Raw genomic sequence first — 13,378 nt, forward strand, 5'->3', positions numbered from 1 at the left:
GACTTCGACTTCACTTCGAATCCAGCACGCACCTCAAACTGTTCTAAGTTTAAGCATGCGTTTTAAGTAATTAAAATAGCAATTGCTTCAACGGTGAAAGAAAACATCGCGAGGAATCCTGTATGTCTGAGTTCTCCATAATGTTCTCAAACGTGTTTTGAGTTCACCAATCCTCACTGGGCCAGCGTGGTGGACTACGGCCTCAACCCCGTCTCATTATGTGAGGAGGGAGACTCGTAGTGATAGCTACATTCGCAAACTTGAACCAAAGACCTCGTGATCCATACTTGAACATGCTAATTTATTAATACTTCTCTTTCTTTCTTTCCTCTCTTCTTTCTTTTTTTTTCTCTTTTTAATTTTTTTCTTTTTTTCGTTAAATTTTCTCTTGGTAAGTACTTATTCCTAAGCAATTGTGGTTAATGTATAACTAAGTTGTGTAAACTTAATTAGTTTATGTGATATAAAAATACGGCATTTCTTTTATGTGTAATAGCTGTTGCCCGCGACTTCGTCTGCGTTTGATTTTGTTTTTTGATGTGGCATTAAATTTATATGTAGATCTAAAAAAAATTAAAGTATTCAGTATCGCTAAACCTTAAATGAGGGGTTTGCTGCTGTCCGCTGAGGAGTTCTGTCCTCTATCGCCAACCACATCCATCAGATCTACACAAAGTTTGGGCAAAATTAAAGACATATTATTTATTTATTTATTTAATATATAACCTCTATAGTACAAAAATAATTATTTAAATTGGTTATAATTTGTCGGAGTTATGGTGTAAAATTGTCAAACACTTTCATCCCCTCTCCCAAAGAAATCGAGCTTAATGTCGGGATAAAAAGTATCCTATATTACTTCTAACATTCCAAGAATATGTGTACAAAGTTTTATGAGGCTAAGTATTTTTTGCGTAAAAGCGTAACAAACAAACTTACATTATCATTTATAATATTAGTAGGGATAGGGATAGGGATAGTGATAGTGCTGTTTGTTTCCCTTGAAAAGCTAATAAATAAATAAATAAATACTGTAGCAAGCATAAGAGGCCTTAACCCTTTCTCAGTGTGGGAGGAGACCCGTGCCCTGTAGTGGGCCGGTAATGGGTTTATACGCATAAGATACTAGATTTTCATACAACTTTTGCCGGCCGCTGCTCGCATATATTTGGCCAGTATAACAACAGGAACAGGATTTATCTTGAAGAAATTGGTCATAATAATGCTCAAATTCAAAAGTGCACGTTATAAAAAGAACCGAACACGTTTCAAGAGATTATATTAGGCCTACTTGGAATAAATGAATTTAGAATTTTGTTTTAATTTTGAATTTTCAAGCATGTTTAAGTAAAAGATATTTTCTTTCTTTCGTCATGAAAATCTCTACCCCGCGATATTGTTTCCGTCGATGGAGTTCTTTACATATAGTGTGAAGAGTGAAGAGGAGTCAGCGCGTGCTGAGTGGGCGAACGGCAGCAAGGCGCGTGCCAAATCACCGCGACGCGCGCCGATCCGCGCACGTGGTGTTGTGGCATTGTTTAGAGCACAACTCTTCTGAAGAGCTCGTTGCACGTTAAGGGCTCGCTGTCGCGGAAACTGTTCCTGTTTTACAATTACCTGGAAAGCTTTGTCGACTGAAGTGCATAATTAATAGACAAAAAGAACCAAACGGAAACTAGGAACTTTTAAAAGTAGTCAGGTTCTTTCAACCTTCAAAAAGGATTAGGTTTTTAAGTCTTTTTTTTATCGGTATATTGATAGAACTCCGTCGTTTATTGACGGATTCGCAAACTTTTCAGAAAGGGGTTTACTCCGACAATTTCGTAATAAAGCCCTTTCAGAAAGTTTTGATGAAGAGTTTCGAGACAGCCAACGGAACTCCTAAAAAAATGACAGCAAATCTACCGCGATTGCTTCTTTCATTGTGGAAGAAAGGACAAATAAACAAAAACACCTTCATATTTATCATATTAGTAAGGGTAATAAGGATATTAAATTACGCAAAGTACTCCTCCTCCTAAGATTGCCTTTAGTGTTTTAGGCATCAGCTTCCATTTCGGGGGCTCTGAGTTTGATCTTCGACACGCACCCCTAACTTTTTAGAGTTACCTACTTATAAAATAAAAACCTCTACCTCCTACCCCCTCACCTCCCTACCTCTTTTCTATGTTTTTTCCTTTTACGCCATTGGTTGCCTGGAAGAAATCGCTATGTAGCGATAAGGCCACCAAATTGTAATCTCTTGATATGTATTTATATCTTTGTAACTACTTTTTTTTCTTTGGTGTACAATAAAAGTGTTTTCATTCATTCATTCATTCATAAAATAAAAACGTTATTGCAGAAAAACACAGAAAGAAAAACCTAAAGAAAACAGTAATAGTACTTAGTGCTACGGTGCTCATCACTAGATGTGACTCTTTAAAGGCAACCCGAGCGTGCAAAGCCGATATAAAGGTGGCAAGTGGATGGTGCATACAGTATAAAAAAATGTGTTATGTGTTTCTAATGTAAGCAATTAAATATCGTGAGGATACCTGCATGCCTGAGAGTTCCCTAATGTGTAACGTCGTTTGGAGTCGACCAATTTGCCCTGGGCTTGCGTGGTAGACTGTGGCCCTTCATTTTTAGAGGAGACCGAGACCGGACCGGAGAGACTACAGTGCAAGTGTAGTGGGTCGGTAATGGTTTGATGAGATGGTGATGATACAATGTAACAATAGGCTTATTCTTTGGCTTAAGTTCTCGTATGATTGGGTGACTCAAATGGGCATATAGTCTACCTTACCTACTCTATACAATTGAACAAAGCTCGCTTGTGCAACACGGCACAGAGTTCCCAACAAGCCCGCGGTTAAAACAACACGAATATGTTGTTTCACACAAAGTTTTTAAACACACGCACCGACAATAAACCTAATTCGCCATATGCGTCTCAATTGAACGGCAATTCGTTTCTTTCCGACTAGTTCCGAAAGCCGTCTGCCTGTCGCTCGGCTAGGCGAGGCGCATGAGCAATCTGAATGTGGCCGTCCAGAAACAATAGCGCGGTTCCCACAACCGCGCCCCGGGCCGCCCGCGGGAGTTAATACACGTATTATTTCCCCGTTTCTTTATTTCTTACCGTTAATTGTTTTCGAACGGGGGCCGGCCGCCTGCCTTCGGGCGGTGACGATACGGGTGCAACAACAGATTGTTTTATGTTTGTAAATGTTGCATGTGTTGACTTGTTTAGTTTATGGATTACTCACGAACATTCCTCCGGGGTTGGAAACCTTAATCGGGATGTTGTGTCCCGCTCAGACACTAGCTGATATTTTTTTTCGCGCGAGAAACAAGGGGGCTGTTATCTCTCATATTAAACTCATCAGGTCGACAAGTATCACGTTATACTACGGTATCAGCGATCAGTGATTATTTAACATTATACTTCGTTGTCACCTACTTCTTGTTAATGGAAATTAGTTACTATACATTGTATACGTTACTATACATTGTATACGTTACTATACATTGGAAAATAAGCTTTTTAACCGACTTATAAAACGAGGAGGTTCTCAATTATGTTGTTTTGTTTTTGTTATTTATGACTGTTTCTTCAAAACTCATGTCACACTGTCATTTATAAACCGATTTGAAAAATTACTTTTTTGTTTGAGACGGTACGCTTCTATCGACTCCACTTTCCTTTCTACTATGCATAAAGTAATACGAAGTAAATGATCGATTATTATTATTATTATATAATAGACTAAGCAGCTTTCGCTGATGCGTCTATATCATTTCTTGTGCTCTTTGCCTTTTGGATGTTTATCCAGTCTATTCTTAAACTGATTCAGTGATTCTGCAGTCACTATATCTTCAGGCAAGGCATTCCACATTTGTATAACTCTATTGCTGATAAAGTGCTTAGAAGGATTAGCCGATGCCTTCTGAAATTCAAATTTGAGACCATAGCCTCTTAATCTGGGGTTACTCTTTTTTGAAAATATTACCTCAAAATATATACTAAGTATAATTATGTATAATTATATATACTAAGTAATTTTCTACAATTTACTTGGCACCAACTTGAAATTGCTGTAGAAAATATTTATTTCTTGCTTATTAATTGTTAAACAAAGTCTGTTCTTTTTTGTAAATATTTTTTTATTGTTATATTCGCGGGCCAAGCAGATGGCTCATGGTAAGCGGAAAACCATCAACTATAAACAAAGGCACATGTCCTACAAGTGCCGCTGTGTCCATCAATCTGAATAGTAAGTGGTGTCTCATGTGTCTGTGATTGGACTGGCAACAAAGCCCTTTTTTATATTTTTATATCCATCTACAAGTTAGCCCTTGACTGCAATCTCACCTGGTGGTAAGAACTGATGCTGTCCAAGATAGTAGCAGGCTTACCTGTTAGGGAGTATGGTAGTCATACCCCTGATTGGTTTCTACGCGACATCGCACCGGACAACTAAATCGCTAAGCGGCACGTCTTTGTCCCACCAGACCAGACCAGAGAAAATCCAAAATATTACCCCTGCCTGGAATCGAACCAGGGATCTCCTACTTACAATTCACAGTGCTCACCGTTGCGCCAGGGAGGCTGTTAAAACCCTTAAGATTGGAACACAGCAATGCTGCTTTCCGGAAATAAGCATGGCGGTAATACTTACACACCGGACGAGCTCCGTCACAAAAAATCTACTACTAATGAAGCTAATTTTCTGACACTTTAGGATAGGTATTAAGTATTGTATAGAAGCAGGCGTTACTTTGCGGAAATCCATGATATATTATCAAAATTAAGCTTAATTTGCTATACTCCGCGAACAGCAGGAGAATCTGTGTGGTGTAATTTATAATTTCTTCAATCCTTATACTCCACACCAAACAGATCCTCGGCAATACACCCTCTACGCACGTTTCGCTCCGAAACCGGATCTGTTTGGTGTGGAGTATAAGGATTGAAGAAATTATAAATTACACCACACAGATTCTCCTGCTGTTCGCGGAGTATAGCAAATTAAGCTTAATTTTGACAAAAGGTATTAAGATCGTCATTTCCAGACTATTACCAACCGACTGAAGGGCACGGGTCTCCTCTCGGGATGACATGGGTTTAGGCAGCTGTCCACCCCGCTGGCCGAGCGCTGATTCTAGGTTACACCCTTCGCACTATCCTTTTGAGAACATTATATGGTATTTTAAGGCATGCAGGTTTCAAAAGTTAGAGGCTAAAATCATAACCACAAGGCTATCATCACTTATCGCTTTAATTATTTAATTTAATAATAAGGTAACTTACTATAGGTGTGAAAGAGGATATGCGTGTAAAAGGAGTGAAGAAGAAGATGTCGGCCTATAAAAGAGAATGAAAGAAGAAGACATGTGACCCCACAAGGTACTTACATACCAAGTACTAGAACAACTGTTATCCAACGCACATTATCCTACATTGATTGACACACACAATGGTCACGTGCGTGACAATAACATCATGAAATAATGCATTTATTAGATTCCTTAAGTAACTTCACTAATCTTTGGTAGCCCCGTGAACCTTAAATTGTAGTCTACATACTTTCTTCTATATATTGTCTATGGTTCGCACCTATTAGGTAACTTCCTTATACTCGAGAAAAGTAATTCGATAACTTATCGCTTGATAGTGGGTCTGCCTACAATAGATTTAAAAGTACTTAAATACTAATTTGCTCACTCCAATTAACACTTAAGAATTGAATTTCACATAAACATTTAATGACCATCTCGAAACGCATTACAATAATAAAGAGAATAATTCCCACAATCGATATTGCAAAATTTGAGTGCCCTTTTCCCACAATTAAGGAATATAAGAAAAGGAACGAACCAAAAGGAATGGAGTCGTGAAAGCTGTATGCGGTCGAGTGGCGATTTCTGAACGATTGGCGACAAAGGGCGGGAAATATTGGGTGCTTAGTCAGTGCGAGTCAAACAGGGGACCTGGCGCGAACTGGAGATTAACGCTATTTGTGTGAAACACGCCGCCATTGTGAATGTGCCCGCGCCTCAGTGGGCGCGCGAATACTAATTGCTCACGATTAAAACGTTTGTTATGAAGATTAGAGTGCACTGAGTTCTGAGAGTCATGAGAAGATTGGGAAAGTTCAGTCGGGTGATATTTTTTTTGATTGTCGGTTTGTTTGGTTCAAACTGCACGAATATTAGCGATTTTTTTCCAACGACAATAATAGATAACATAAATTAATGGTTCAATAAAACTAAAAAATACGCTTGGTATAAAAAACAAACTAATTTCTACCTCCAAGTCTAGTTTGTTTTTTGTTTTTCTTAAACTATTATTTTGTGAGAAAATTTGTTAATCTTAGAGAAATCAGCTAAAGCTAATGAAATTAAAATGAACAAAATTTCTGCCTTATCGACTAAAGATGAAAATGACACATATATAATTTAAAAATCGAATCCAATTAGTTGATTGTCACCGGTTCTCGATATATCTAGAAAGTTTGAACGAAATCAGACCGTTTGAAGAGGGCCAAAATCCAGCCCAAAGGGGTCAGTTACAAACATAAAGATGTTAAAAATATAAGCGTGTAAAAATATGCTACATCCAAGGCAGTGGTGTATCTGGAAACTTAAAAAAAATTGTTTCAATTTCACAGACAAGAGGATAGAACATTATGAATATTATATATTTAATTTTATCAAAGCAAATATTATTAAGTATAAAAAGCTTGTCAACGAGCTTTGGAAGTCCACTTTTTGAAAATAAGCTTTATTTTAAGGATACTTTTGACGGCCGAGTGGCGCAGTGGGCAGCGACCCTGCTTTCTGAGTCCAAGGTCGTGGGTTCCATTCCCACAACTGGAAAATGTTTGTGTGATTAATATGAATGTTTTTCAGTGTCTGGGTGTTTGTCTGTATATTATAAGTATATGTGTGTATGTATTATATTCATAAAAAAAAAAATTCATCAGCTATCTCAGTACCCATAACACAAGCTTTGCTTACTTTGGGGCTAGATGGCGATGTTTGTATTGTCGTAGTATATTTATTTAATTATATTTATTTTTTATTACTTATAAGTCAGACGGTTTAAAATTATGTTAAAATTAGAATAGTAAATTTTACTCTGTTATAATTTTTGTCACAGAAGAGCGGTCTTATTGTTTGCACAAAGAATCAGGAAAGCTGTGACCTTTTAATGCGGACATGATCGCGACACATTTATTACACGTGGCCATATATCTATAATAATTACTTTTTAATATAAGTTATTTCTTAGTTTTATTGTACGAGTACGTCCGTAAAGTTTAAATGACCAGAAAAGTTTTATTACCCAAATAAATAACTTAGTTTGACTAATTCCGAAATCTGAATAGATATTAAAACATTGAAAAAACCCTGACTTACATAAAGAGTTCATTATTCTACTAGTCAAGTCCTTTCATTTGATACTCATATTACCTAAGGGAATTGTAGGGTAAAAAAAAATGTAATTCGCCATTTTATGGAGGTGGCCATTTTGGATCTCAAATTTATCAAACTGTATAGTATTATACTAGTCAAGCCCTTTCATTTGAGATACATATTGAGGGAGTTGTGAAAAAACATCTAATCCGTTAATTTTCATCACACGTAGCTAAGAACACTTCCCACTAATTCACCTTTCAAACAAAAAAACAACATCAAAGTGGGTTCTTCTTTTCGAGAAATATAATGCCATAGACAAGTACACACAGATACAGACACGTTAAACTTATAACAACCGATCGATTCATCGATTTTGCGTCGGGGGTTTAAAACTCTACAGAAACACTGATATTAAGAGATTTAAAGAACAACGAACTCTTCAAAAGGCAAGAAATAAGAATTTTTCGAAAATCCACCCCTAATACCCTTAATAGCAGTGGCGTGCACTTCATACATGTGCGAAAGCTCTGCCTACCTTAACATTTTGCCATTTTATGGCATCTTTCTTCTTTATGCATACCCTGATCAAAACTCTGTGCACGCCACTGCTTAATAGTTTATAAGCTTGCTATATAATTATTAATTATATGATGAAAACGAAACAAGACAGCAATGATAAAGCAGAAAATAAATTATAATTGCATGTCCCAATATAACTTCATAATAATAATTGCAACAAAACGTGATTATTTTAAGAGGAAAATAAAAATCCCGAGAGGGCCGCGTGCCAAAGCGGCTGGCACGCGTCTGACCAATGTAATGATAAACGAGTGTAACGGTGTTGCCAGTCCGAATAATCGTCGCATGATGGGGTTGCAACTAAAAATAATTGGCGTCCCGCGGATAGCCGCGCGCTAATGTTTTGATAATGATGAGTGTTTTCGTTCCTACGAGTGTGGGATTAAAGTTTTTGTTTTCGCATTTGTATATCTTTTGTTGCGGCGAGTGGATGTTTTGCAAATAGAGAGATTTTTTAGATAAGCCCTCTTGTTTGACGGGTGTAGTGTGGGAACAACCACAATACACGTTAAACAAATAGACACAATTGTTTATTACTTTGGTTTTATTTAATTTAAATAGATAACTATGTATATACTAGCGTGGACTAGGGCCTTAACCCCCCTCCCCCCCTCTTATTGTGGGAGGAGACCCATGCTCTGTAGTGGGCCGGTAATGGGTTGATGTGATGATGATGATGACTTCTCGAACGTAACAACATACAGACATACCTACTTTTAACCTAAAATAAAGAACATTCAATTTTATTTCCTATTTGTATTTTTTATCATTCTTCATTTTACGTCATTGTTTTGGTTAAAAATGGGCAAACATTTTATTGACGATCATCAAGACACCATCATATCACGTACTGCACATAGGTATTTAGTAGGAAGTTCAAACCTCCAAAGCACGGTCTTATGAAGTTAGCGTGCAGCGGCTCTGTGCAGGTTTTTTACTGTACTTAGTCAGTCCATATATTTTGGGGTCTACCAACGCAGCAATTACCGGTGTGAGCTTTCCATTCCAGCACCTTGGACCGCTATCAGTTCTCCGATGGACCCCGCCGATCACCTGTAAAAACTTCACAACTATTGTTATTATAACTTTTTATTTGTACTTCACATGAATTAAAAGAATTATCCTAGAAAAATGAAATAAAAAAATAGAAGCAGAATACAATAGGCAGCCTTATCGCTTAGTAGCGATCTCTGCCAACCTTGGAATTAGGAAAACAAAGAGGAGAACAAATTATAAAAAATTAAATTCATACATACGAATAACTAATAAATATTAAAAAAAAAAAAATAATTTAACTTTACCATATATATATAATAAATACTGTCGGTAGCTCAGGTAATTTTAGATGCATACAGTGAACATGGCTCTCTCTACCGACCGTTGAGTTACTCTAAGCCTCTAAGCTTTTTTTAGTGGACCAAGCAGTAGTCCATATGATCATTAGGGGAACACCACCGCCTGTAAACAGAGCTACACTTCGCAGGGCGAGCAGAGAACACGCTCTTTAATGTACTGAGCTGTGTTCATCAACTGTAGGTGTTAAGCGACATGTGCCTGTATCTACAACCTACAACTACCCACGCTCTTCAGACCGGAATACTTTGCTGCAAAGCTGCTTTGCGGCAGAAATAAGCATTGCGGTATTACTTCCTCGGACGAGCTCTGTCATAAAAAGTACTACTACGTTCTTCTGCGAAACTCCTCATTTCTAATACGCATCGATACTCCCAAGGCCTGAGCATAGCTCTCTCTATTTCCACTGAGTGACTCATATCAGGCCCATAGCCCCATATTACGATCGATCCATCTAGCTAGTTTAAATGAATTTAATTTTCTAAGCAACGCTCTATTTTTTTGTCGGAAAGGCAGTTGCATTGTATTTATTTGCCAACTACGTACACAACAACGTAACAAAAAGCGATGGATAACGGTAGCGTCGCACCGAGCCGTTACAGACGGACTGACAAACGCGTTTGATGGATTGTCTTGCCTCGCCTTCACAACATGTAGCGGATTAACATGCACATTGTTGCAATTATGCTTACCGAATACATATCAATATTCGATTTTAGGAAGAAATATTAAGTAAATGAACCTTAAACTATTACGATTTCCTAAGTAAATTAACACCAATCAGTACCACAGTAGGCTATCAGGTAATGAAAAGCCACGTGACCGTACATTATTGTTTGTACAGTATTGAAAAGGCAAAGGTCACTGACCATACAGCCTATTCAATCGTAGATTTTAAACTCGAGTATTGTTTAAATTAATAGTAAAGCCTATTCAATCGTGATTTCCTATGTCAAACCTGGATAAGCGAGAGTTCAAGGGAGCACAATCTCATTCTCGCTTATAGAGGTTTCTCACTAACCCGAGTTTCTCGCTAATGCAGGTACATGGGTAGCGTTTCTCTCTTATAGAGGTACGCAGCAATAACAAGACATATTCATGATCTATATAATTTTATTTTATTAAGAACTTATTTACATTTTAAAAAATCCGTGAATTTCGTTTGGGTTTCTGTTTTTGTATTTTGAATGTTTTTCTCTAACTCAAAAATTTTGTCGAATATTGCTTGCTCGACTGTCGCTTATAGAGGTATAGATAAGTAGCAGTCTCACTTACGGAGGTCCGTGAGGCAAAAACGACTCTCTCTTACAAAGGTTTCTGTTTCTCGCTAATAGAGGTTTTGGGAGCTTAAAATGACGGGTCCTGGCTATTACTCTCACTTATAGAGTTTTCTCACTTATCCAGTTCTCACTTACCCAGGTTTGACTGTATATATATTATGACGATGACGATTCAACTGAATGTTTATTCCTTCTCTTTGCATTTTTACAATCTATGTCACATTAGTAGGTATATCAGTAAAGGTACTTATAAAATTTCAGTTATTCACTTCTCTAACGTATCTTAGATGTTATTGTTTTTGAATTCGTCCCTATCGGGATAGGCAAAGATCCATGACTATAAAGCCTATTTAATTTTATAAATAATCTTTGAATTACAACTGTAGAGTTATTACTTTATTTCTAGACTGATAACATAATAAAAGAGTCATTATCAGGAATCAGTAGTTCTCGTTACATTCAGTCTGTAGATAACTCAAAACTATAATCAAATCATCAACATCATATTCAATCCGTTACTGGCCCACTTGGCCCACTTTGCCTGTATTCCATTTCCACCAAGATCATTCACATATTTCTCCACATTCTCCACAATGTGATCATTTTGATCACATTGTGGAGAACTCTTAGGCACGTAGGTTTCCTTCACAGTCAATGCAAGAGATATTTATAAGAGGTGCGTGTTAGACGAAATGTTTTTTTGGTCGCAGGGTATGCGAGAGACACGTCCTGCAAAGTGCCGCCCAGTGTCCAGCAAGCTGGGGCGTTGGTGTTAAGCCTCATGTGCCCATAATTACACCAGCAATCTCACCTTTCAGATCGGAACACAGCACAGCTACTCGACGAAAGCAATTCTGCTTTGAGGCAAAAAAAAAAATAACCTAGCTGTTTAAAACATACTACTTTTAGCCTAAATGTTACCTTTATAGTCAGTTCATCGCCATCTATAATGCAAGTAAGTTAATTGAAAATTTAGGTAACCCTACGACAGACTCCTGAGTCATACATGTTATGAATATTGTGAGCTCATGAATAACTTTACCTACCATGTGAGTCTTTACAACAACCTTCAATGGCTTCCCATGACTCACATACTTACTTATTGTTGGATTCATATCAAATAACCTAACGGAAATCTTCTATATATACTCTCATCTTTCCCGATTTCACGTGGTAGTGCGGATGTGTTTTATTTATTTCAAGTGGGAGTAAATTAAAGCACCTTTAAAAAGTCAAGTCTGCCTGTCTTCCGGTTCGGAAGGAAGATTCTATTGAGAAAAAGCCGGCAAGACACTCAGCAATTGCTCTATTCAACATCATTATTTTAACAATAATTATTCTTACTTGCGAGATATAAAGCAGCTCCGGTGTGCTTCCAAGAAACCTTGTCATTAACAAATTCATCAATTGTATAGTAAGTAACCTCGCCGTAATAAATGTGTTTAAACACATTGTTTAAACGATATCATTTAAAGCAATGATCATCCGTAGATTAAAAGTCGTTACCTTCGTTTAACATAAATGCATTATGGGCAAATATATTTTTAATTTAAATCGCAAGCTGTGAAGCTGTCTTCCTTCTGAGAAAACAAAATTAAAATGTCAGAAGTCTTGCGGTGGCAATAAATAGAAAAAAAAAGTAGCAGCAGACGCCACCACCACTTCAAATGTCAAAAGCCTTACCAATCTACATAAAGACATCTAAACAAACGAAATAAATTTTGTATCTATGTAACAAGCTACAAATAAAGGGTGCGCCGACATCTGCATGAGGTAGACTCGATCAATTATCGCCATTGTCAGAAACCGACAATACGATCTTAACACGTCGTCGCACCATATTGAGACATTCGTTTATTCCTTTACAGTGTAAAAGACCCACGCATATTTCGCTTACTCACTTTAGACCTTAAGGTATGAAATTTAAAATTGAATATGGTCTATGGTGCTCCGTTGACAGGTGCGTTCGGAAAGCGGGCCAACCTCCCACTGCTTGTCAACAATGCGACACTAGTTGTCGCACAAAGCATAGCCATGGTACCATTCAGTCTCACGTGTTATACGTAAGGACTTAATTAAATCGACGTGCCTAAAATGTAGGCAGATGATTTATTCAGCGATTGAGATGTAACTCTCACGAGACTCGTTAGCTTTATAGGGAGCAATATACAGCCGCCATTTCGAAAAGCCGTGGGAGTGCAAACCTTTTCTTGTAACCATCTACTTGAATATATGTGGGTTTGTCGAATTATTTGTGCTTAAATGTAGCTGTTTATCTTCTCTATTGACATTCTTATGGTAGAACTATTGTAGATACACTAAAACTAACGGACAAACTTTACATTTAAAAAAGTTCTGTGTGAGTTTAAATGTTAAAATATTTAAATGGTAAAACATTATCACGATGATTACGAACAAGCTTTACCTCAAACAATGACAAATTCAAAATTATTAACTCTAGATCCTTGCAGTTCCGACGAAATCCTAAAAATCATAAATAGCCTTGATTCGACCTCTAGTACCGGCCTTGATGGAATATCTACTAAATCAATAAAATGTATAAAAAACCTCATTAGTGATAGGCTTACAAACTGTCTCAATAAATTGTTAAAACTGGGTAAATTTCCGGATTCCTTAAAAATTGCTAAAGTTACACCAATTTTCAAATCAGGGGCTAAAACAGACCCAGGAAATTACAGACCGATCTCTGTATTGCCTACTATTTCCAAAATTTTTGAGAAAATTATAAATAGCCGTTT

Source organism: Pararge aegeria, chromosome 11 (genome assembly GCF_905163445.1).
Source record: "Pararge aegeria chromosome 11, ilParAegt1.1, whole genome shotgun sequence".
Classification (NCBI taxonomy): domain Eukaryota; kingdom Metazoa; phylum Arthropoda; class Insecta; order Lepidoptera; family Nymphalidae; genus Pararge; species Pararge aegeria.